General features: G+C 44.3%; 1 non-coding gene across 1 annotated transcript; it reads left to right on the top strand.

The window, feature by feature from the left end:
- The first annotated feature begins 2,275 nt into the window (after positions 1–2,275).
- TRNAF-GAA lies at positions 2,276–2,348 on the top strand. The gene has a single exon. It is a non-coding gene; the product is annotated as a tRNA-Phe (tRNA).
- The last annotated feature ends 23,008 nt before the right edge of the window (positions 2,349–25,356 follow it).

Here is a 25,356-nt window from a genome sequence, read left to right as displayed (position 1 = left end):
TCCTTGGCATGGCGGTCCGCCTCCGCCTTCGCCACCGCCTATTGGTTTGCCTCGCGCTCCGACAATTCGATGGCAAGTCGTAGCGCCTCGGCATCCTTGCAGCGGAGGTGGCGCGCATCCGTCTCTGCCACTGTGAGAGAGCGCCAGAGGACCGACGTGAGGAGCGCGTCCTCGGGGTTGCCCGAGTGCTCGCGCGTGAACGGCGCGCGGCCAGTGCCTCCGCCCTCTCCCTCGCCCATTGCCGCCCGTGACAGCCTGCACGCGCCTTGGACTGAGGCGTCCTCGTGCACCCCAGCCCCGATACGGGCACGAGGACCCAGTGGGGGTAGGAGACCACTTTCGGAGCAGAGGGTTGTGAGGTGGGCAGCGTATCTGATCTAGCTGAGCGAAGCGGCAGGAGATGCGCGCGGGGCAGGAAGGGTTGGCGACGTCGTCGGTGCTGCCTCGATGGTCGACAGTCGCTAAGGAAGAAGATCCATCGCTGCTGAGGCCGCCTTGATCCTACAACGACCTCCTCAATGCGATACTGAGGGCCATCGCCTCCATAGCGATGTTGGATTCGTAAAATTCTGTATCGGAGCTACTTCTGTCGCCGGCCATCGGATGAGAGGGGAGGGGATCAGAAGTGGACTCGATAGAGAGAATGAAGTGACCGGTGTCTAGGGTTTCTGGATGGGTGTATTTGTGAGGTCGATGGTGGGCTGGGCTGACGTGGCGGGTGTGCCCGGATGTGCCCGGACAACCTCATATTCACCCCATATTTGAACTGGATACGAGGGGTGCCGGTGAGCCCGAACGTTTGAGGCCCGATTAGGCCGTCTGTTTGGATCGATTTTTTCTGACCGGGTGACACCTCTCCGGCCCGCCCGAGCGTTTAAAACGGATATGAAGGGTCCGATTGTAAATTCTCTAAGGGAAGAAATAACCCGTTGGTGGAAGCATGCTCGAAGTGTTGGCGACATTGTAACATATATGTTAGATTAGGTTTGGTGTGAGGATGGACCTTTCTTCCGCTTGGTATGCAGGATGGTTACCGAGGCGTCATCGTCCATGAATACATTCTTTGAGTGATAACGATGGCCTAGAGTGACAACAAGTTTGGTGTGCAGCCCCGATGATGTTGAATCAATGTTGTTAGGGTATCTCCAACGCTCACAGCATTTCTATTCACGGACCGGTCCGGACAGGTGTCCGGACTATGATACGGGAGGCAACCATCCAAAACTAGACGCAAATGTTCAACCACATTTCAAACATTATTGAACAAAAAGAAACGAACATGATGCAAACTGAACAACCTGGACGATTTTCATTCAAACTTGAATAATTTTTACAATAAACTAGTCAATATTTCGTTTGTTGAAGTAAAATAAAACAAAACAAAACCATCCTATACTTCACGGTAACCACGTACGCCATGCCGGGCTGACCAGCTGCACCTTCTTTGTTGTTGCTGTTGTGAGAGTCGGAGTTGTTAGGCTTCAAGCGGCGGAAGCGTGAGGTTGCGGCAGTGCTTTCCGGCCACGCCTGGAGCTCGTAGATGATCCTCCTTGCTTGCTCATATGTCATGCGTAGTGCGGCCACAGCCACCGCAGATGTGGGCGGTGGGACCTGCCAAAGCTGACGATCTCAGGGAGAGACCAGTCCTCAATGTACTTCATCATCTCCTCTCGAGGCGGCAGAAACCGCGCTTGCTCGTCTCCGTCGTAGTCTTCGACCGGTAGAGGGCCTAGGTCATTGCGGGATCCTATACATTGAGGATTTGTGGCTGCGGGATGTCGTAGTCCGTGAACTCCGCCCGATGCTTGCCATTGTGCTTATGCCATCGCCGCTCCTTGTTCGCAAACTCCTCAATCGTCAAGGTGTTGCAGGAAGACGAACTTCTACCATCGTTGCCTCTGGGGCCACCGTCGAGGTAGTGGAGTATGCACCAGCGCACCTTTGCGGTGATTGTAGGGAGCATCATGTCACCGATTCGGCATAAGTTAATTTTGAATTTTGACCCAGTGATACCAATCAAGTTGTTCATGTCTTAGCTAAGGAATGTGATCATTGACCAAATGTCTTTGCCGGATCTACACTATGTAAGTGTTTATCTAATTCATAAATCTAGCCATGATGGCATTTTCTTAGAAAAACAGGGGATGATTCTGGGAAAAAAACACAGGGGATAGTGATTCTTGTAGGACCGAGGTTGGAGTACATGGCGCCATACTTCATTAGTAGTATCACTACCTATGTTTAATAAAGACGGAGGTGTTTAAAATGAAAACAAGCGGGGATAGCTCAGTTGGGAGAGCGTCAGACTGAAGATCTGAAGGTCGCGTGTTCGATCCACGCTCACCGCATTACATTTTCGTTTTTTCGTAAAATAACGAAATAAACAAACTGAAAACTCTGCAAGTACTTAACCGAGGGATACAGTCATACAGCTTTGAAGACTCCGAGTAAGCATAGTACTTCTTCACTTTGACATCGTAGGCCACTATTATTGTAGCACAGCAAACATTTAAGGACTAGCGCATAGGTCACTATTATTGTAGCACAGCAAACATTTAAGTACTAGCGCTCGGTAAAGTTTGACAGCCTGGAAGCTTTCATGTTGAGGTCCTTATAACTGGAGTAACTGTGGAAGCGATTCTAGAGCAGTACTTTTTTTCCTTTTAACTCTCAGAACGGTAGTTGTGTAGAGACTGAAGCATGAATATAGACTAGAGCCTGAAAAATAGAGCAGACCAGTTGACATGATCATGTACATTGAAACTGAACCAGGAGGAAGTCTGAACATTGCACGCATCCTCGTCAGAAGTTTGTTTCACATTTCTTGAGTCCCAAGGATACATTTACCATACAGCTATCCCCAACACGGTTTGTCAATGTGATCTCATTCTAGTAGTAGTTGGTATCAGTAAAGTAGAATTAACAGTTTGAAAATTTACCAAACATGACTCCTAGGTACACATATTATATGGACCTCAACATGAAAGCTTCCAGGCTGTGAAACTTTACCGAGCGCTAGTACTTAAATGTTTGCTGTGCTACAATAATAGTGACCTACGATGTCAAAGTGAAGAAGTACTATGCTTACTCGGAGTCTTCAAAGCTGTATGACTGTATCCCTCGGTTTTGTTCTGGACATTGCTGGCTGCCAGATTTTTTGTAAGAATGGATCTGGCTATTCGCAATGGACCTCTATGTCTGAAATTCTTGAGCATTGCCAATTAGTAAGCCTACTTTTCAGAAGATGAGAGACTCTCATGACTACAAGCATAGACAAAAGGAAATTACTCCTAATGCATAGCCATAGTAATAAAAGAAATAAATTATAATTTTGCTGGAAATGATATAGGAAACTATGGTATCCTCAATAATGCCAGAGTTAGAGTTCGTAATATTCCTCCTATTTCTGACAAAGGGTGTTTGTTTTATTGACTCAAAATGAAGCATAAAGCGGATACAAACACAATAAGCACACATCGAACCTCTTCATAGGTAGGATGCACACAGACAACACCAATACACATACACATAAAAAAAACACCGACAAATATTAAAGTCATATAAGATCAAAGCTATGTCTAAGCAAGGAAAAAAACAGCATCTCAACCATGTTTTCTATGTACTAGTATCAAAAGGATATCATTTAATGCGCAATATTGTTTGACAAAAGATCACGAACTTGTCATTGTATATCTCAACCATCTGTACTCCCACTTCATATGAAAATGTTTCTCCTACTTAGTGAAATATCACATAGATCATTTAAAGCCCTGTAACTGAGACACCAAACTTTTTTTGATGTACTGGGTCCACTTTGGAAAGTAAAATATTCCACCCATCCCAAAATAAGTGATTCAACTTTGTATTAACTTTGTACTAAAGTTATTTCGGGACGGAGTGAGTAACATTTAGAAAACAAAAGACTGTCAATTATATAGTCAACATCACTACCAGTACAGTATGACAAAAAATTTAACCATGATTCTCGAGACTAGAGTTAGTACCATTGTGTACGTTTGTCCAGAACCCATACGCAAAAGGATGTGACTAGGACTTAGTTGAGTGAGTCTTAGTCGACTGACGTTATTTATTTATTTTTGAAAAGAAGGATTATCCCAAACTCTGCATCAAGTGATGCACACAACCATTTTAAAAACCAGGTAGCAACAAAGTACGTAGTTCAACACAAATTCACAAGCAATCTCTAACGAAAAGGAATAGATTGTCACAACGAGTGAAAATAGGAGAAGATAACTAAACACATACTATATTGTTGTTGTTGTTCTCACTAGATCGCCTGGGCTAGCAGATACCGGTAGTAGAGATGGAGATGGGGTGATTACCTTCTCCCTGGTGAGACGAACTGTCGCCGGTGGCCATCGATTCAGGGCAACGACGGTGAGGCAGAGAGAGAGAGATGTTGAGGTAGTGGTGCTTCCCGTGAGCACCGCGCTAACCCTAGATCAGTAGGGCGTGTAGGTGGGGAAAGTGGTGCGGTCAACCTCGTGGCTCGTGCCCCGGCCTCCAGATCTGTTAATATATCGCGGGTCACAGGGGCCCACCAACCATAATGGGTTGGGCGCCCCCGATCAGGGCGCATAAACCAAGGGCGTGGTAGGCCGTTGGGCCTACTCAGCGGAGATCATCCTAACATTCTCTCCCTTGATCTCAACTTTACTTTTAACCTTATACTTTCTAGTTTATTTGTTTCATCACATATTGGTACATAGTGCATGTTTCATCGTCACAGCTTAATTTTCGATAGAATCATACAACTACAACATACTTTTTGTTTAGAAACAAATTTTGTTCCTTTTGGGCCTCTCATGATCCATAAATCATAGGCTTTTCCTTAAACCCATGCCGGCTAAGTGTTCCTTGAACACACTCGGTGGTAAACCTTTCGTTAGCGGATCCGCAAGCATATCCTTTGTCCTTATATGCTCGATACTTATAGTGTGATCCTGGATTTTATCTTTCACAACGTAATACTTTATATCTATTGTCTTGGGAGCATTACTCGACTTGTTGTTGTGAGCATAGAATAATGCGGGCTAGTTTTCACAGTACATCTTTAGTGGTTTGTGAATGCAATCTACCACTTTTAAGTCGGGTATAAATTTCTGCAATGATATCACCTGTCCGGTGGCTTCAAAACATGCTATAAATTCTGCTTGCATCGTGGACGATGCTACTACGGACTGTTTGGAGCTTTTCCATGAAATAGCCCCTCCAGCAAGAGTGAACACGTATCCTGACGTGGATTTTCTATCATCTCTGTCCCCCGCAAAATCTGCGTGTGAATACCCTTTTATCTCTAGGGAATCTGATCTTCTGTATGTTAGCATGATGTCCTTTGTGCCTTCCGCATAACGCAATGCTTTCTTTACCATCTTCCAATGCTCTAGGTCTTGATTCTCTTGATATCTACCGAGTACCCCCGGTGATAAAAGTTAAGTCAGGGCGAGTGCACACTTGTGCATACTATAAACTTCCAACAACCGAAGTATATGGCACTGTTTTCATCTGATCGAGCTTGTGCTGGTTCTTGGGACATTGGAATTTCCCAAAATTGTCGCCCTTGACTATAGGAGCAGGCGTGGCTTTACTCGCATGCATATTATACTTTTTGAGAACCTTCTCTAAATATGATTTCTGCGATAGTCCTAAGACTCCATTTTTCCTATCTCGGTGAATTTCAATGCCCAAAACGTATGAAGCATCACCAAGATCTTTTGTATCAAAGTTTGACGATAGAAACTTATTTGTTTCTTGTAGTAGACTAACACCATTGCTAGCAAGCAAGATATCATCCACATACAAGATTAGGAAAATGTATTTCCCATTTTTGAACTTTGCATAAACACAGTTATGCTCAACATTTTCTTTAAATCCAAATCTTTTAGTTGTGTCATTAAACTTTAGATACCACTATCTAGAGACTTGCCTTAGTCCATAAATGGATTTTTTCAGGCGGCATCCCGTATCTTCCTTGCCTTCCATGATAAAACCCTTCGGTTGTTTCATGTAGACATTTTCTTCTAAATCTCCATTTAGAAATGTCATCTTTACATCCATTTGATGCAACTCTAAATCAAAATGTGCAACTAATGCCATTATGATTATGAAGGAATCCTTACATGAGACTAGGGAAAAAGTCTCATTATAGTATATCCCCTCTCTTTGTGTAAATCATTTTGCCACGAGTCGTGCTTTATACTTTTCTGTATTCCCATTAGAGTCATACTTAGTTTTGTAGACCCATTTACAGCCTACTGTTTTGGCTCCTTTAGGAATTATTTCTAAGTCCTAAACATAGTTGGAACTCATCGAGTTCATCTCGTCTTTCATTGCTTCCAACCACTTTGATGAGTGATGACTTCTCATGGCTTCTTCATATGAAGTGGGATCACCTTCCATATGAACCAATTATGTGTTATAAACTTTATAATCAACAGCAATAGCTGATCTTCTTGTTCCGTTAGACCTTCTAAGTGCCTCATTCTCTGGCACATCTTCTAAAATTGGCTGCTTCATCTCCCTTTCATGTCCAACAACAGGTTCAGTGGGATCCTGAAGGACAGGTTCGGTATCTTCTCCTATAGTTGGCATGGTTGGAGTTACAATAGGTAGTGCGAAAAATGGCTCTTGAACCCTCTTCTCCTCAAGATCAATTTTCCGAGCTACCATGCCCCCCTCATCATTTCGTCCTCTAAGAAGACTGCATGTCTTGTTTCTAAAAACTTTGTGTATCTTTCTGGATAGTAGAAACGAAAACACTTTGATTTATCAGGATAGCAAATGAAGTGGCAACTTACTGTTTTGGGATCTAACTTTGCAATGTTTGGATTAAACATTTTGGCCTCAGTTGGGTATCCCCACACCGTGAAGTGTTGCAGGGATGGCACTCTTCCTGTCCACAGCTCGTACGATGTTTTGGGCACCGACTTGCTTGGTACTGTGTTGAGAATGTGAATGGCAGTTTTAAGCGCCTCCATTCATAATCCCAATGGCAAGTTGGAGTAACTCATCATGCTGTGTACCATATCCATAAGTGCACGGTTACGCCTTTCAGCTACTCCATTTTGCTGAGGCTCGCCCGACATTGAATATTGGGCTACTATGCCAGTCTCCTGCAAGAACTTTGCAAAAGGTCCAAGGACTTGGCCATATGGAGTGTGCCGACCGTAGTACTCCCCCCATGGTCAGATCTTACTATCTTTGTTCTTTTTTCAACTGATTTTCAACTTCAGCTTTGAATAATTTAAATTTATCCAATGCTTCATTTCTTTCTTTGATGGATAACTATAACTGAATCGGAAGTAGTCATCTGTGAATGTTATGAACGAGTCATAGCCATCCAGACTTTTCACAGGAAATGGTCCACAAATATCAGTGTGAATTATTTCTAGTGTTCGTGTGCTTCGGTTTGCACCATTTTTGATTTGTTTTACGTACTTTCCTTTAACGCAATCAATGCATCGTTCTAAGTCTGAGAACTCTAGTGGAGGAAGAATCTCACTTTTAATCAGTCTTTCTATTCTCCCTTTCGAAATATGACCCAAGCGACAGTGCCATAATTTCGATCAGTCGTGAGTTCTCTTTCTTTTCTTTTGTTCCTTTTTCAATGAGGAATCTTGCTCATTCACATTACACGCATAATGCATTTTTTCACGAAGTGATAATAAATAAAGCTCATTGTGAAGGAAAGCATCACCCACATAAGCATTATTATACCAAATGACACACTTGCCATGTCCAAAATAGCATTCATAATTGTCTTTATCCAAGCATGAAATGCTAATTAAATTTCTATTACATGAAGGAACAAACAGAATGTCTCTAAGCAAAAGCTTGAATCCTTTGGCTAACTCCAAGGAGATGTCGCCGACAACTTCAACTTTTGCTTGGACACCATTTGCGACTTCAATACTTCTTTCTTTTCTTTGCATAGACCACATCGAATGGAATCCCTGTAATGAATTCGCAACATGAACAGTTGCACCTGAGTCAATCCACCAAGTAGATTTCGAAAATTGTGTATACATGGATTCATTTCCAAAGGAAACAATGGCGTTGCCTCTCTTGGCCATTATGGACTTTAACCAGTCGGGGCAGTCTTTCTTATAATGCCATGTCTGCTTGCAGTGGAGACAAGTGTCTTTGTCCATTGGAAATGGCTTTTGCTGATGGTGATACTGCGAGAGAGCATTACCATGGGGCTTTGAAGGAGAAACTTTGCTATTGTGATTGAAGTTCTTTTTCTTTTCCTTCACATAGTTCAGGGAGCCACCATGTGAGGCTTTAATTCTGTCCTCTTCTTGGACACACATTGCTATTGCCTTTTCTATGTCCCATGTTTCAGGTGACATGTTGTAGTTCACAACAAAGGTTTCAAACTCCTTCGAGAGTGAAGCCATGACCAGGTGGACGAGGAGCGCTGGTTTGATCTCCAGATCCGCATCCATGGGCTTGAGCTTTGCTGCCATGTTGCTCATCCTAAGGATGTGCTCTCTTATTCCATGACCACCGCAAGTGTAGTTCTCTCTAGCCAGTTGTTTTATCAACTGGGTGGCATATGTCTTTGAGGAATTTGTGAACTGACTCTTTATCTTTGTAAGCATCTCCCCTACGGGTGTGCACTCTGCAATTGAGCCCACAATGGCGTTCTCAATTGTATTCTTTTTAAATGCCACACACTTTTTGTTGGCATTGATCCACTTTTGATTGTTGAGGGTGTAGGACATCTTCAATAGAGCATAGTCCCTTCTCCTTTTATCCCATGCGGCATCATCATCAGTGGCCTCTTTGACTGGCTCTGTAGGTCTAACGGGTTGTGGTTCCTCCAAAACCTAGTCTACCTCAACACACACAAATTCCATGTCTACTTTCTTCCTCCACTCAGTGTAGTTGTCACCTCTGAGTGTTGGAACATCTTTTAGGCAACTCATCAAGTGGTAGCCTCCCGAAATCATAATTTAAGTGAGATCACTATAACAATCGTATGCATTAATTTAACATTGGTCAAATTAAACATACAATTGTCTATGCAATTAAAACTATATTACCATTGGACAAAAATAGAAATAAATGCACCTTTAATTCCAATAATGCAACATGATCATGTTATTAACAACGTTGGTCATAAAAAAACATAATCATATTCACTTTAATAATCACTTTAATGTGCTCTTTAAATTTAATTCTCTCTAAACTTTTATTTTCATGGTAAAAGAGCACTTTAAATTTACTTTGCAGCGGAAAAAACGTGAATATAAAATTCATGTACTTTTCTACTTTGCAGCGGAAGAAACTTTTTTGTGACGGAATAAAAAATCATGAAAATTTGTTGTTTTCTTTATAAAATTCATGAACTTTTCTTTTTCTGAAAAAGTTTTTATTTGTATTTTCAGAAAAAAATATTTTTCTTTTCAGAAAAAATTTCTATGTATTCTTCTATTTTCTAAACATAATTTTCATTGGAAAAAAATGCATACAAAATTTATTTGAAATCTACCCAAAACTGGACAGAAAACCAACTTTAAACAACAAAACCGCGACGTGTGGCTATGTGGGCCAAAACCGGCTCCATTCCCCTTCGCCATGTGGTAGAGCAAAGGGTGGCCCGAGCTTGCTCCCGCTGGCCCAGCCACCCGCTTTGGCCCAACAGGCCTGCTGGGGCTACGGTTAGCCTGCCGCTCGATCAAGGCCGTCGGATTCAATCCGAGGGTCGCTCGCCCCTTTAGCCCGGATCAAAAAGGCCACCACAGCCGCCGGGGGGAACCCTAGCACATTCTCCCCGTCGCGCCGCTCTCCTCCCTCTGCACTCGAGCCTGCTGGCTCCCTTGCGCAACACCATAGAGCAGCGAGGATCGGCCGCCGGTGGCGGGGTCGACGACCACCGCGCCGTGCGTGCCTCTCCTTCATCTCCCCTTTTCTGCCTCCAACCACCGCCACCACCACAACTTTATGAGCAGAGGCGGCGGACGGACGGCGGCGCCCCCTTGGCCCCCTTGCTGGCGTGTGCATCCACCTTCAGGTGAGTGCGTTACTGTCAAGTGGCCCCAGCGGCGGCGCCCGTGGAATTTGTCTTTGCTCCGTGAGGGGTTATACCTTCTTTTGACGCCTCGGCTTGCCGATGCGCGCCGAGATCGAGAGGGTTAGCGCGGCCTTGCGGCGGCGCTCTTTGCCGGCAAGGCCCGAGGCCCTCTCCGGTGATCTTTTGCCCTTTTTTGTTTGATTTCTTTGTCCTGCTAGGGTTCTTTGGGGAAAGGAGAGAATTTTTCTTTCTATGTTTCTTTCTTGCTACCAAATATGCAACTAGGACCCAGTGGCATCTGATACCATTGTTGTTATCACTAGATCACGTGGGCTAGAAGATATCGGTAGTAGAGATGGAGATGGGGTGATTACCTTCTCCCTGGTGAGACGAACTACCGTCGGTGGCCATCGATTCAGGGCAACGACGGTGAGGCAGAGAGAGAGATGATGAGGTGGTGGTGCTTCCCGTGAGCATCGCGCTAACCCTAGATCAGTAGGGCGTGTAGGTGGGGAAAGTGGCGGCGGTCAACCTCGTGGCTCGTGCCCCGGCCCCCACCTCTGTTAATATAGCGCGGGTCACAGGGGCCCACCAACCATAGTGGGTTGGGCGCCCCCGATCAAGGCGGATAAACCAAGGGCCTGGCAGGACGTTGGGCCTGCTCAGCGGAGATCACCCTAACAGTTGCCACTAAGGATAAAACAATGGTGTTAATTCATATTAATTGTATTTTCTTTGTATACATCATGTCATTGTTCTCCAAGCGTTATTTTGTTTTACTTAATATTCTAGATGCAAGCTGGATAGCGGTCAATGGATGGAGTAATAGTAATAGGTGCAGGAAGGAGTTGACCTATTTTCTTATGTGTTGATGCATATATACACATTATCATTGTCGTGAATAAAGATTGCATAACTATGCGATTTTCTATCAATTGCCCAACAGTAATTTATTTACCCAGCGTATGCCTATTTCCAGAGAGATGCCACTAGATAACACTATGGACCCCGGGTCTATTCACGTATAAATTTACAAACGTCATTATTTCCTTGCTGCCTTTTACTATTTGTATTTACCTTTTATATTTAATATATTTAAACTATCTATCTACACTACTTTTTCGCTTAGAAGTAACGAGTTCAAGGGGATTGAAAACCCTCTTACCCGCGTTGGGTGCAAGTGTTTGCTCTTTGTGTATAGGCGCTCTAGACGGGGGTCGTGTGGTCCTCCTTTTGGTTCGATAACCTTGGCTCTCACTGAGGGAAATACGTATCTATATTGTGTTGCTTCACACTTTCCTCTTCACGGAAAAACCCAACGTGGATCACAAGTATCAATGGTGTGTTGTGAGCCTTTTACAATAGAAGATTCTGGTGAGGCCAAGCGTTGGGTGCGTCAATGCACAGGTTCCGGAGTTGCTTCCAACGCCGATGAGCCTCTTTAATGGAAGTAGACGAACGGACGGGCATTGAATGGGTACGGTAGATATTTATCCCATCACATTGAGTAATCATCTCTCCGACATTGAACAACTGCGGACACCGGGGACGCGGCATGGGCGGACAATGAGACGCTTCAATGCCGACGCTAGTGAGAGATCATGATCTCTTAGGGTCGATGGCCACTCTAGAGAGGCATGAATATGGGCAACTGGCGTCAGGAAGGAAAGCGTAAGGTCAAGGGATATGGTTTTGGTTGCGCCACTATTGTCGGACACAAGCATGGTAGCAGTCTGGACGTGTGCAAACCCCGGCCCCAGTTTATTTTTGTTTCACAGAAAAAATGGTCGGATGAGTCAATGGACTGATACATGACCGTGTTGGATAACAAAACACGGCTGTACCATGCGATCCAGGTAGTTGCAGACGGTTTGAGGATTGGTGTTGGAGATGCCTTGCATGCTTCACATGGCCTGAAGAAGTTGGTGTCGCGTTGCCATTGCCGAGGATCTCGAGGCCAGTGATTTGTATTGGAGCCGCCTTGAGCACCGTACCCCCATGATTCTCCTCGTCTCTCTTCTCCCTCTCTGCCTTTGTTTGTTTCAAGTCAGTGACACCTGGGTGGGGGAGAACACTAGAAGTAGGGAGAGGAGAGATTAGATAGTGATAAAAAAAGGAAAAGGGAAAAAATGAAAGAGAAAGGGAAAATTAGATAAAAACATACATAAATAATCAACGGTTTGTTAGTTCTTTGTTCATGGGATGACAAATAGATTGTTTTAAAGAAAGAAAGAAAGAAAGGAATGTTCTCGAAAGACATTGCATTGCATGCATTTCATTTTAATTGTGTCAATTGCTTAGCACATATGTCATGTGGTAATTGCACACATGTTTAGGGTGCAGTTGTGAATGTGTATGATTCTCAATTCCAAAACTAATGAAGGTAATTATTAGACTATTATGAAATCTTAGTAATGAAAATAACATTTTGTGAGGGGCGTCTCCGGCCTAAGGGATCGCTGCTAGAAAAGGAACAATCAAAGGAAGAGAAAAAAAATAAAGAAACTACAGGCGTGTTATGCCATCTGCTCGGGAAAATATGCTAGTTGTAATCGAGGCCTAGTTGTAGTCGAGTCTAACCCTCATCCCCCTTAAGAAAAAATGACAAGAAAAAAAGAAAATGTAAGCCATCGGCAGGGTACAACAAGCAGCCGCTCCTCTTGAACCTCTCGTATTGATTACATGTTGTGACCATTATAGTTGTGGGGAATGTGTAACATATGCAATTATAGCAGTTGGGACATATGCAATTGTGGGCCAAAGGTGGATATGCAACTCGACTCCCCCCATACCTTTAAGCAAATAAGAAAAATACAACAAAAAAGGAAATCCAAAAATAAAAATAGCGAAAAACACCGCATTATCATTTGCAATTGCATGCCTCACACGCATGCAATTGCCCCTTCCTTGATAAAACACCACATGGTTGCAACCACATTGAAGACATGCTGATATGAGACACGACACTTGAAGTTGTGTGTGTAGTAGCAGACATGCAACTACCCACACCCTCGAGAATACACCATTGAGTTGGGATGCGTTGAATACATGCAATTCCAATCATGACTTGACACTTTCAGTTGTGTGCCTAGTGACATACATGCAACTGTCCCCTACCTCGACAAAACACCACTTAGTCGCGGACGCTTAGAAGACATGCAGTTGTAGTCGAAGGCGATAATTACAGTTGTGTGTCTAGTTGCAAAATTGCAACTTCCCTCCCCCTACAAAACACCATTGAGTTGTGGTCGTGTTGAAAACATGCAATTACAGTTGGAGCGTGACACTTAGGCATGCAACTGCCCCTTCCTCGACATAACACTACATAGTTGTATTAGTGTTGAAGACATGTAGTTGTAGTTGGAGAAGACATTTTCAGTTGCGTGCCTAGTGACACACACCCCCACAGAAAACAATAATGAGTTGTAGTCATGTGTGAAAGACATGCAATCTCTAGTCGAGGCGACACATGTAGTCGTGTGTTTGATGGCGGAGATGCAATCCCCACCCACCCACCTCCATCCTCAACAAAACATCACACGGTTGTAGTTGGTGCAACACCTGGAGTTTCATGCCTAGTCGCGGGCATGCAACTGCCCCTCCTCGACAAAAACACCACAAAGTGGAAGTCGCGTTGAATACATGCAGTTGTAGCGAGGGCGACATTTGCAGTTGCATGCTTAGTGGCGGACATGCAACCGTCCCTCCTGACAAAACACCATAGAATTGTAGTCGGGGCGACACTTGTAGTTAAGTGCCTAATGACACACATACAACTTACCACCCTCGACAAAAATTCCACAAACTTGCAGTTGTGTTGAAGAGACGTAGTTGCAATCGGGGTGCGACACTTGCTGTTGTATACATAATTCCAGACATCCAGCTCCTCCCTCACCCCCGTGACAAAACACCACTGACTGGCAATTGTGTTGAAGACAAGTAGTTATAGTTAAGGATTCCACATGTAGTTGTGTGTCTAGTTGTAGACACGCACCTACCCCTCTCCCTCGACAAAACATCACTAAGTGGCAGTCAGACTGAAGACAAGCAGTTACAATCGTGAACGCCACATGCTATTGTGTGTCAGGTGATAAACATGCAACTACCCCAACCCCGACAGAATACCACATAATTTCAGTGAGGGGCAACACTTGCAGTTGCGTTCTTAGTAGGAGACATGCAACTAGCCTACTCCCATCGACAAATAACCACACAATTACAGTCGAGACCGATAGTTATAGTTGCATTCCTGGTGACAGACATGCAAATGCCCCTCCTGCACTCTGAGAAAAATGCCATAAAATTGTAGTTCGTTTAAGATATGTAGTTGCAGTAAAAGGTGACACATGCAGATGTGTGCCTAGTGTCAGACATGAAACTACCTCCCTCTCCCAAAAAACACCAATAGGATTTAGTCATGTTGAAGACTTCAGTTGCAGTCGATGAATGCACTTGTAGTCGTGTGCCTAGTGGTAGACATGCATCTCGCCTATTTTCCTCAAAAAAATACCACATGGTTGCATTCAAGAGAAATACATCACAGTTGCGTGCCTAGTGGGAGACATGCAACTGTCCCCATTCGCAGACCTCCGACAAAACACCACAGAGTTATAGTCGCATTTATGAGTACTTGCAATCGAGGGCGACCCTTGCCATTGTTGGGCTTGTGGCAGACATGCAACTACCCCCTCCCGCATCAAAACAACAATGAGTTGTAGTCATGTCAAAGACATGCAATTTTAGCCATGCGAAGGGGGCGACACTTGCAGTTGTGTTCCTAGTGACAAACATGCAACCACCCTCTCCCTATACCCCGACAAAACACCATAGAGTTCTGTTCACGTTGAAGATATGCAGTTGCAATCGAGGCAACACTCGAAGTTGTATATGTTGGAAATATGTCCTAGAGGCAATAATAAATTGGTTATTATTATATTTATTTGTTCATGATAATCGTTTATTATCCATGCTAGAATTGTATTGATTGGAAACTCAAATACATGTGTGGATACATATACAACACACTGTCCCTAGTGAGCCTCTAATTGACTAGCTCGTTGATCAAAGATGGTTAAGGTTTCCTGGCAATAGACAAGCGTTGTCACTTGATAACGGGATCACATCATTAGGAGAATGATGTGATGGACAAGACCCAAACTATGAATGTAGCATATGTCGTGTCAGTTTATTGCTACTGTTTTCTGCATGTCAATGTGTCCGTTCCTATGACCATGAGATCATGCAACTCCCGGACACCGGAGGAATACCTTGTGTGTATCAAACATCGCAACTTAACTGGGTGACTATAAAGGTGCTCTACAGGTATCTCCGAAGGTGTCTGTTGGGTTGGCATGGATCAAGACTGGGATTTTTCACTCCATGTGACGGAGAGGTATCTCGGGGCCCACTTGGTAATACAACATCACAATAAGACTTGCAAGAAATATGACTAAGGAGTTAGTCACGGGATCTTCTATTACGAAACGAGTAAAGAGACTTGCCGGTAACGAGATTGAACTAGGTATGGACATACCTACGATCGAATCTCGGGCAAGTAATATATCAAAGGACAAAGGGAACAATATACGGGATTAAATGAATCCTTGACATAGAGGTTCAAGCAATAGAGATGTTCATAGAATGTGTAGGAGCCAATATGGGCATCTAGGTCCCACTAGTTTTTATTGACCAGAGAATGTCTCAGGTCATGTCTACATAGTTCTCGAACCCGTAGGGTCTGCACACTTAAGGTTCGGTCACGTTTCGGTATAGTTGAATTATAGGTGTTGGTGACCGAAGGTTGTTCGGAGTCCCAGATGAGATCCTAGACGTCACGAGGAGCTCCGTAATGGTCCGGAGGTAAAGATTTATATATAGGAAGTCATGTTTTGGTCACCGGAAAAGTTTCGGGCTCATCGGTAGTGTACCGGGAGTACCGGGAGTACCGGGAGGGTGCCAGGGGACCACCAGGAGGGGTGTGACGACCCAAGAGCCTTATGGGCTGTGAGAGGAGGTGCACCAGCCCCTGGTTGGCTGGCTGAAGCCTCTCTCAAAATCCCATGCGGCTAGGATTGGAGATAAAAGGAAAGGAAGGAGGAGTCCTCCCAAAGTAGTCCACCTCCCTTGTGGGAAGGTGGACTCTTCCTTGTAGGGTTTTGCCGACCCCTTCTCCTTGGAGTAGGGGTCAAGGCTGCCTCCTCTCCCCTCCTCCAATATATACTAGAAGTTTTGAGGGTTTTGACACACAAATATCAGCCACGGCTGCCTCTCTCTCTCTCTAGATCTGTTTCTCCTCTAGTCTAGTTCGGCGGTGCTTAGGCGAAGCCGTGCTGGACTAGTTCACCACCACCACGCCGCCATATTGGAGAACTCATCTACCTGTCTGCCCCTCTTGCTAGATCAAGAAGAAGGTGATCGTCATCGAGTTGTACGTGTGCTGAACACGGAGGTGCCGTACGTTCGGCACATGATTGGGATGGATCGTGATGGGATCGCAGGACAGGCTGCGATTTGGATCGCGAAGATGTTCCACTACATCAACCGTGTTATATACGCTTCCGCTTAGCAATCTACAAGGGTATCGAGATTCACTCTCCCCTCTCGTAGATGATCATCACCATGGATAGGTATTGCGTGTGCGTAGGATTTTTTTTGTTTCCCATGCAACGTTCCCCAACAGTGGCATCATGAGCTAGGTTCATGCGTAGATGATATCTCGAGTAGAACACAAAAGAGTTTGTGGGCGTTGATGTTCAATTTGTTGCCCTCCTTAGTCTTCTCTTGATTTGGCAATATTTTTGGATTGAAGTGTCCCGGACCAACATTACTCGTACGCTTATGAGAGACTGGTTTAATCGACTAACATGCAACTTGTTGCATAAAGATGATTGGCGGGTGCCTATTTCTTCAACTTTAGTTGAATCGGATTTGACCGAGGCGGTCCTTGGAGAAGGTTAAATAGCAACTTGCATATCACCGTTGTGGTTTTACGTAAGTAAGATGCGATCATACAAGATACCCATAGCAGCCACGTAAAACATGCAACAACAAATTAGAGGACGTCTAACTTGTTTTTGCACGGTATGCATGTGATGTGATATGGCCAAAGAGATGATATGATATATTGGATGTATGAGATAATCATGTTGTAATAGTTAAATATCGACTTGCACATCGATGCTACGGCAACCGACAGGAGCCATAGGGTTGTCTTTAATTATTTTTGCGCTTGGAGATGCTTTCCTTTATCGCTAGTAGTAGATTTAGTAGTAACAACATAGTTAGTGCGACAACCTCGATGGTAATCATGGTGTGGCGCCGGTGACGATGGAGATCATGTAGGTGCTTTGATGATGGAGATCAAGAAGCACAAGTTCATGGCCATATCATGTCACTTATGATTTGCATGTGATGTTAATCCTTTTATGCACCTTATTTTGCTTAGGACGACGGTAGCATTATAAGATGATCCCTCACTAAAATTTCAAGATAAAATTGTGTTCTCCCCGACTGTGCACCGTGGCGATAGTTCGTCGTTTCGAGACACCACGTGATGATCGGATGTGATAGACTCAACGTTCACATACAACAGGTGCAAAATTGCACACGCGGAATACTCGGGTTAAACTTGACGAGCCTAGCATGTACATACATGGTCTCGGAACACAAGAGACCGAAAGGTCGAGCATGAATAATATAGTTGATATGATCAACATGGAGATGTTCACCATTGAAGCTAAACTCAACTCACGTGATGATTGGACTTGAGTTAGTAAATTTGGATCATGCGTCACTCGAATGACTAGAGGGATGTCAATTTGAGTGGGAGTTCCTAAGTAATATGATTAATTAAACTCATTATCATGAACATAGTCAAAAGGTCTTTGCAAATTATGTTGTAGCTTGCGCTGTAGCTCTACTGTTTTTTAATATATCCTCCTAGAGAAAATTTAGTTGAAAGATGATAGTGGCAATTATGCGGACTAGGTCCATAAACCGAGGATTGTCCTCATTGCTGCACAGAAGGCTTATGTCCTTAATACACCGCTCGGTGTGCTGAACCTCGAGGGTCGTCTGTGGATGTTGCAAACATCTGACATACACGTTTTTGATGACTACGTTATAGTTCAGTGTGTAATGCTTAAACGGATTAGCATTCAGGCGCTGAAGACGTTTTGAACGTCACGGGACATACGAGATGTTCCAAGAGATTAAATTGGGATTTCATGCTCGTGTCCGTGTTGAGAGGTATAAGACCTCTGACAAGATTCTTTGTCTACCAAGTAAGAGAGAAAATCTCAATCGTTGAGCATGTGCTCAGATTGTCTGAGTGCTACAATCGCTTTAATCGAGTGGGAGTTGATCTTAGAGATAATATGGTGATTGACATAGTTCTCCAAAGTCACTTTTGTTGGGAACGACGCATGGGAAACAAAAAATTTCCGCGCACTAAGACCTATCATGGTGATGTCCATCTACGAGAGGGTATTTCTGATCTACGTACCCTTGTAGATCGCACAGCAGAAGCGTTAGTGAACGCGGTTGATGTAGTGGAACGTCCTCACGTCCCTCGATCCGCCCCGCGAACCGTCCCGCGATCCGTCCCACGATCTACTGCCGAACGGACGGCACCTCCGCGTTCAGCACACGTACAACTCGACGATGATCTCGGCCTTCTTGATCCAGCAAGAGAGATGGAGAGGTAGATGAGTTATCCGGCAGCGTGACGGCGCTCCGGAGGTTGGTGGTGATCTAATCTCAGCAGGGCTCCACCCGAGCTCCGCAGAAACGCGATCTAGAGGTAAAACCGTGGAGGTATGTGGTCGGGCTGCCTTGGAAAAGCTGTGTCAAATCAGCCCTAATAGCTCCATATATATAGGAGGAGGGAGGGGAGGCTTGCCTTGAGGCTCAAGGAGCCCCAAGGGCTGCGCACCAAGGGGAGGAGCAGTCCTCCTCCAATCCTAGTCCAACTAGGATTGGAAGGTGGAGTCCTTCTCTCCCTTCCCACCTCTTTTTTTTCTTTTCTCTTTGATTTTCTATCTATGGCGCATAGGGCCTTCTTGGGCTGTCCCACCAGCCCACCAAGGGCTGGTGCGCTACCCCCAAGGCCTATGGGCTTCCCCGGGGTGGGCTGCCCCCCGGTGAACATCCAGAACCCATTCGTCATTCCCGGTACATTCCCGGTAACTCCGAAAACCTTCCGGTAATCAAATGAGGTCATCCTATATATATCAATCTTTATTTCCGGACCATTCCGGAAACCCTCATGACGTCCGTGATCTCATCCGGGACTCTGAACAACATTGGGTAACCAACCATATAACTCAAATACGCAGAAAACAACGTCGAACCTTAAGTCTGCAGACCCTGCGGGTTCGAGAACTATGTAGACATGACCCGAGTGACTCCTCGGTCAATATCCAATAGCAGGACCTGGATGCCCATATTGGATCCCACATATTCTACGAAGATCTTATCGTTTGAACCTCAGTGCCAAGGATTCATATAATCCCGTATGTCATTCCCTTTGTCCTTCGGTATGTTACTTGCCCGAGATTCGATCGTCAGTATCCGCATACCTATTTCAATCTCGTTTACCGGCAAGTCTCTTTACTCGTTCCACAATACAAGATCCCGCAACTTACACTAAGTTACATTGCTTGCAAGGCTTGTGAGTGATGTTGTATTACCGAGTGGGCCCCAAGATACCTCTCCGTCACACGGAGTGACAAATCCCAGTCTCGACCCATACTAACTCAACGAACACCTTCGGAGATACATGTAGAGCATCTTTATAGTCACCCAGTTACGTTGCGAAGTTTGATACACACAAAGCATGCCTCCGGTGTTAGTGAGTTATATGATCTCATGGTCATAGGAACAAATACTTGACACGCAGAAAACAGTAGCAACAAAATGACACGGTCAACATGCTATGTCTATTAGTTTGGGTCTAGTCCATCACGTGATTCTCCTAATGACGTGATCCAGTTATCAAGCAACAACACCTTGTACATAGTCAGAAGACCCTGATTATCTTTGATCAACTGGCTAGCCAACTAGAGGCTTGCTAGGGACAGTGTTTTGTCTATGTATCCACACATGTATATCAGTCTTCATTCAATACAATTATAGCATGGATAATAAACGATTATCTTGATACAGGAATTATAATAATAACTATATTTATTATTGCCTCTAGGGCATAATTCCAACATTCTCCCACTTGCACTAGAGTCAATAATCTAGCCCTCACATCACCATGCGAATTACATTGTAATAAATCTAACACCCATACAGTTCTGGTGTTGATCATGCTTTGCCCGTGGAAGAGGTTTAGTGAGCGGGTCTGCTACATTCAGATCCGTGTGCACTTTGCATATATTTACATCCTCCCCTTCGACATAGTCGCGGATGAGGTTGAAGCGTTGTTTGATGTGTCTGGTCTTCTTGTGAAACTGTGGTTCCTTTGCTAAGGCAATGACACCCGTGTTGTCACAGAACAAGGTTATTGGATTCAGTGCGCTTGGCACCACTCCAAGATCCGTCATGAACTGCTTCATCCAGACACCCTCCTTAGCCGCCTCCGAGGCAGCCATGTACTCCGCTTCACATGTAGAATTAGCTACGACGCTTTGCTTGGAACTGCACCAACTTACCGCACCCCCATTAAGAATAAATACGTATCCGGTCTGCGACTTAGAGTCGTCCGGATGTGTGTCAAAGCTTGCATCGACGTAACCCTTTACGGCGAGCTCTTCGTCACCTCCATACACGAGAAACATCTCCTTAGTCCTTTTCAGGTAATTCAGGATATTCTTGACCGCCCTCCAGTGATCCACTCCTGGATTACTCTGGAACCTGCCTGTCATACTTATGACCAGGCTAACGTCCGGTCTAGTGCACAACATTGCATACATGATAGATCCTATGGCTGAAGCATAGGGGACGGTGCTCATATGCTCTCTATCTTTATCAGTTGCTGGGCACTGAGTCTTACTCAATCTCGTACCTTGTAAAACTGGCAAGAACCCTTTCTTGGACTGTTCCATTTTGAACCTCTTCAAAACTTTATCAAGGTATGTGCTTTGTGAAAGTCCTATCAGGCGTTTCGATCTATCCCTGTAGATCTTAATGCCTAGAATGTAAGCAGCTTCTCCTAGGTCCTTCATAGAGAAACTTTTATTCAAGTAATCCTTTATGCTCACCAAAAATCTACGTTGTTTCCAATCAGCAATATGTCATCCACATATAATATTAGAAACGCCATAGAGCTCCCACTCACTTTCTTGTAAATACAACATTCTCCAACCACTTGTATACACCCAAATGCTTTGATCACCTCATCAAAGCGTTTATTCCAACTCCGAGATGCTTGCACCAGTCCATAAATGGATCGCTGGAGCTTGCATACCTTGTTAGCATTTTTAGGATCGACAAAACCTTCGGGTTGCATCATATACAACTCTTCCTTAAGGAAACTGTTAAGGAACGCCGTTTTGACATCCATCTGCCAGATTTCATAATCGAAAAATGCAGCTATTGCTAACATGATTCTGACGGACTTAAGCATCGCTACGGGTGAGAATGTCTCATCATAGTCAACTCCTTGAACTTGTGAAAAACCCTTTGCCACAAGTCGAGCTTTGTAAACGGTCACATTGCCGTCAGCGTCCGTCTTCTTCTTAAAGATCCATTTGTTCTGAATAGCCTTGCGGCCCTCAGGTAGTACTTCCAAAGTCCACAATTTGTTTTCATACATGGATCCTATCTCGTACTTCATGGCCTCCAGCCATTTGTTGGAATCTGGGACCAGCATTGCTTCTTCATAATTTGCAGGTTCATTGTTGTCTAACAACATGATTGACAAAACGGGATTACCGTACCACTCTGGAGCAGCACGTGGTCTCATCGACCTGCGTGGTTCGATAGGAACTTGAGCCGGAGTTTCATGATCATCATCATTAACTTCCTCCTCAACCGGCGTTGCAACAACAGGGGTTTCCCCTTGCCCTGCGCCACCATCCAGAGGGATGAGAGGTTCGACAACCTCATCAAGTTCTATCTTCCTCCCACTCAATTCTCTCGAGAGAAACTCCTTCTCGAGAAAAGCTCCTTTTTTAGCAACAAACACTCTGCCCTCGGATTTGAGATAGAAGGTGTACCCAACTGTCTCTTTTGGGTAACCTATGAAGATGCACTTTTTCGCTTTGGGTTCCAGCTTTTCAGGCTAAAGCTTTTTGACATAAGCATCACATCCCCAAACTTTAAGAAACGACAACTTTGGCCTTTTGCCATACCACAGTTCGTATGGTGTCGTCTCAACGGATTTTGATGGTGCCCTATTTAAAGTGAATGCAGCTGTGTCTAATGCATAACCCCAAAACGATAACGAAAAATCGGTAAGAGACATCATAGATCGCACCATCTCTAATAAAGTACAATTACGACGTTCGGACACACCATTACGTTGTGGTGTTCCACGCGGTGTCAACTGTGAAACAATTCCATATTGTCTTAAGTGAGCACCAAACTCGAAACTCAGATATTCACCCCCACAATCAGACCGTAGGAACTTGATCTTCTTGTTACGATGATTTTCAACTTCACTCTGAAATTGCTTGAACTTTTCAAATGTTTCAGACTTGTGCTTCATTAAGTAGACATAACCATATCTACTCAAATCGTCAGTGAAGGTGAGAAAATAACGATATCCGCCGCGTGCCTCCATGCTCATCGGACCGCACACATCGGTATGTATGATTTCTAACAAGTCACTGGCACGCTCCATTGTTCCGGAGAACGGAGTTTTAGTCATCTTGCCCATGAGGCATGGTTCGCACGTGTCAAGTGAATCAAAGTCAAGTGACTCCAAAAGTCCCTCGGTATGGAGTTTCTTCATGCGCTTTACACCAATATGACCTAAGCGGCAGTGCCACAAAAACATGGCGCTATCATTGTTAACTCTAACTCTTTTGGTCTCAATGTTATGTATATGTGTATTATCACTATCAAGATTCAATATGAACAATCCTCTCACATTGGGCGCATGACCATAAAAGATGTTACTCATAGAAATAGAACAACCATTATTCTCTGACTTAAAAGAGTAACCGTCTCGCAATAAACAAGATCCAGATATAATGTTCATGCTCAACGCAGGCACTAAATAACAATTATTCAAGTTCATAACTAATCCTGATGGTAACTGAAGTGAAACTGTGCCGACGGCGATTGCATCAACCTTCGAACCATTTCCTACGCGCATCGTCACTTCATCTTTCGCCAGCCTTCGCCTATTCCGCAGTTCCTGTTTCGAGTTGCAAATATGAGCAACAGAACCTATATCGAATACCCAGGCACTACTACGAGAGCCGGTTAAGTACACATCAATAACATGTATATCAAATATACCTGATTTTTCTTTGGCCGCCTTCTTATCAGCCAGATACTTGGGGCAGTTGCACTTCCAGTGACCCATACCCTTGCAATAGTAGCACTCTGTTTCAGGCTTAGGTCCAGCTTTGGGTTTCTTCGTCGGATTGGCTACAGGCTTGCCACTCTTCTTCCCTTTGCCGTTTCTCTTAAAACTAGTGATCTTATTCACCATCAACACTTGATGCTCTTTACGGAGTTCAGACTCTGCGACTTTCGGCATCGCAAACAACTCGCCGGGTGACTTGTTCATCCCTTGCATGTTGTAGTTCAACACAAAGCCCTTATAGCTTGGCGGCAGTGATTGAAGAATTCTGTCAGTGATAGCCTCTTGCGGGAGTTCAATCCCCAGCTCAGCTAGACGGTTTGAGTAACCAGACATTTTGAGCACATGTTCACTGACAGACGAATTCTCCTCCATCTTGCAAGCATAGAATTTATCGGAGGTCTCATACCTCTCGATCCGGGCGTTGTTCTGAAAGATAAACTTCAACTCCTAGAACATCTCATATGCTCCATGACGCTCAAAGCGACGTTGAAGTCTCGGCTCTAAGCCATACAAGACTGCACATTGAACTACTGAGTAGTCCTCCTTACGTGTTAACCAAGCGTTCTTAACATCTTGGTCAGCCATAGCGGGTGGTTCATCTCCTAGCGCAACATTAAGGACATAATCCTTCTTCCCAGCTTGTAGGATCAACTTAAGATTACGAGCCCAGTCTACAAAGTTGCTTCCATCATCTTTCAACTTAGATTTCTCTAGGAACGTATTAAAATTCAGGGTGACTATTGCGTGAGCCATGATATACAACACAAATATATTCAAAGTGGACTTAGACTATGTTCAAGATAATTAGAGTTTAACTTAATCAAATTACTTGCTAAACTCCCACTCAAAAAGTACATCTCTCTAGTCATTTGAGTGGTTCATGACCCACTTACACCAGCTCAAGTCCGATCATCACGTGAGTTGAGTATAGTTTCAGTGGTAAGCATCCCTATGCTAATCATATCAACTATATGATTCATGATCGACCTTTCAGTCTCATGTGTTCCGAGGCCATGTCTGCACATGCTAGGCTCGTCAAGCTTAACCCGAGTGTTCTGCGTGTGCAACTGTTTTGCACCCGTTGTATGTGAACGTTGAGTCTATCACACCCGATCATCACGTGGTGTCTCGAAACGACGAACTGTAGCAACGGTGCACAGTCGGGGACAACAAAATTTCGTCTTGAAATTTTAGTGAGAGATCACCTCATAATGCTATCGTCGTTCTAAGCAAAATAAGGTGCATAAAAGGATTAACATCACATGCAATTCATAAGTGACATGATATGGCCATCATCACGTGCTCCTTGATCTCCATCACCAAAGCACCGGCACGATCTTCTTGTCACCGGCGCCACACCATGATCTCCATCAACGTGTCGCCATCGGGGTTGTCGTGCTACTCATGCTATTACTACTAAAGCTACATCCTAGCAAAATAGTAAACGCATCTCCAAGCACAAACGTTAGTTTAAAGACAACCCTATGGCTCCTGCCGGTTGCCGTACCATCGACGTGCAAGTCGATATTATCTATTACAACATGATCATTTCATACATCCAATATATCACATCACATCGTTGGCCATATCACATCACAAGCATACCCTGCGAAAACAAGTTAGACGTCCTCTAATTTGTTTTTGCATGTTTTACGTGGTGACCATGGGTATCTAGTAGGATCGCATGTAACTTACGCAAACACCACAACGAAGATATATGAATTGCTATTTAACCTTATCCAAGGACCTCCTTGGTCAAATCCGATTCAACTAAAGTTGGAGAAACCGACACTTGTCAGTCATCTTTGAGCAACGGAGTTACTCGTAGCGATGA

Source organism: Hordeum vulgare, chromosome 1H (assembly GCF_904849725.1).
Source record: "Hordeum vulgare subsp. vulgare chromosome 1H, MorexV3_pseudomolecules_assembly, whole genome shotgun sequence".
Lineage (NCBI taxonomy): Eukaryota > Viridiplantae > Streptophyta > Magnoliopsida > Poales > Poaceae > Hordeum > Hordeum vulgare.
This window is presented reverse-complemented; position numbering and strand designations above follow the sequence as displayed.